The 1,572-nt window shown below is 43.5% G+C and overlaps 1 long non-coding RNA gene across 1 annotated transcript in view; it reads left to right on the forward strand.

Moving 5' to 3' along the window:
* Positions 1-525: 525 nt before the first annotated feature.
* The window catches only part of LOC116379977 (uncharacterized), a 2,756-nt gene continuing 1,709 nt past the window's right edge, over positions 526-1,572 (forward strand). The window contains exon 1 of the long non-coding RNA XR_004212495.1: positions 526-1,077. This is a non-coding gene — a long non-coding RNA (uncharacterized LOC116379977). The remainder of the gene's footprint in view (positions 1,078-1,572) is intronic.

Genomic DNA, 1,572 nt, shown 5'->3' on the forward strand with positions numbered 1-1,572 from the left:
ACACACACACACACACACACACACACACACACACACAGCATAAGAAAACACTTACATGTATTGGGTAAGACTGCAGCGAATGCATTTGCCATGGTTTGAATATTAAACTGATTGTCATGGATACAACTCTCAGACCTAACAGTGATATGGATCTTCTTTTAGATCGGCAATAAAACAAACATATTTCCAAACCATTGACTGAACCATTTGCATTTAGAATTGTTCATTATTTGTTACATGTTGACAGAACACACCTCACCGCTTCCTGCTTTTGTCTGCAAAGTTAGAAAGTTGTACACAAAGGTTATGAAAAGGTCAACGGAGCAGCTACAGCAACAAGGAACGTTTAAGGGAAAAAAAGACAAAGAAGTGGAAGGAGACAAAGACAGATAAATAATTAAAACATATAGCGACAGCATGTGAAGAGATGAAAAGAAGCAAGGAGGAGGACAGGAAGAGATAATTAAACAGAGGAAGGATAGATATGGAGGAGTGGGAGGGGATGGAGAGGGCAAGATGACTTAATACACCGCCTGCTCTGGAATACTCCACCCTCAGTCTCCAACACACACACACACACACTACAATTTCCCAGTGAGGTAAATCCCCCAGCATTCCCCCCATATGCGCTGTCACAGCCCTCCCACTCTTCCAACTTGTGTGTGTGTGTGTGTGTCACCACTCTTCTCTGACATTCCTGCGTTGAGCGAAGAGGCAGCGAGCTCGGCTGCAGAGAGACAGAACTACAAATGCAACTCACAACTTCTTTGGGGAAAGTTCTACTTTTCTCAGAAGAAGAAGAAGAAAAATAGTCCTTTTTCTTAAAGTTGCAACTCGTCCCGTTGGCTTTTCTGACTAGGGAATTCAAAATTTGGGACGCCTGCCTGCAGATGCAGCTGGGAAGTTTTGTATCAAGGGATTTCTAGAGAAGCATCCTATCCAGTCCCAGTTTCCTCCTGTTCTTCTCCTCTCCATCGCCCTCCCTTACTCCAAACTTCAGACTGCGGACTGTTGGGGAATACCTTTGGAGAGGCAAAAACAGAACAAGGGCATAGTGCTGCAGCAGCGTACAAAGAGGTGAGTTAAGATTTAAAGTACTTATAATTGTTGATGTTGCTCTTGGTCCTATGGCGGTTTAATGCATTTTTTTATAAGCAGTTTTGGACAAACGCATTCATCAAAACTTGTGTCGTCTGCTCTCTGTTGAGTTGCCTTTTAGTTTCTGAGCTACAAACTTGCAGGTTTGTATTGTTTTGCATTAACGGTTCTGTTATGAACTGTCAAAGATTAATAATGATAATGAGCACTAAAGAAGCCAGTAAATCTGCCATATACCGAAAAATGAGAGAGCTCTGTAGTTAATGGTGCATAAAAGTGGAGGGTGTTGCACAATCTGTCCTTAATGTAATGTCTCGGGGGAGTCTGAGTTGCTTGTTCTGCTGATCCCCTGCAAGCTCTAAGTCGTGTGTCTTAGAAAGAGAGAGAGAGAAGAAAGGAATTGAGGGGCAAAGGGGGGGGGGGGGGGGGGGGGGAAAAAGGGGACACGAGAACTGATATCAAACAGAAAGGGGG

This window comes from Anarrhichthys ocellatus, unplaced genomic scaffold (assembly GCF_004355925.1).
Source record: "Anarrhichthys ocellatus isolate YVR2014 unplaced genomic scaffold, GSC_Weel_1.0 scaffold5680, whole genome shotgun sequence".
Taxonomy (NCBI): domain Eukaryota; kingdom Metazoa; phylum Chordata; class Actinopteri; order Perciformes; family Anarhichadidae; genus Anarrhichthys; species Anarrhichthys ocellatus.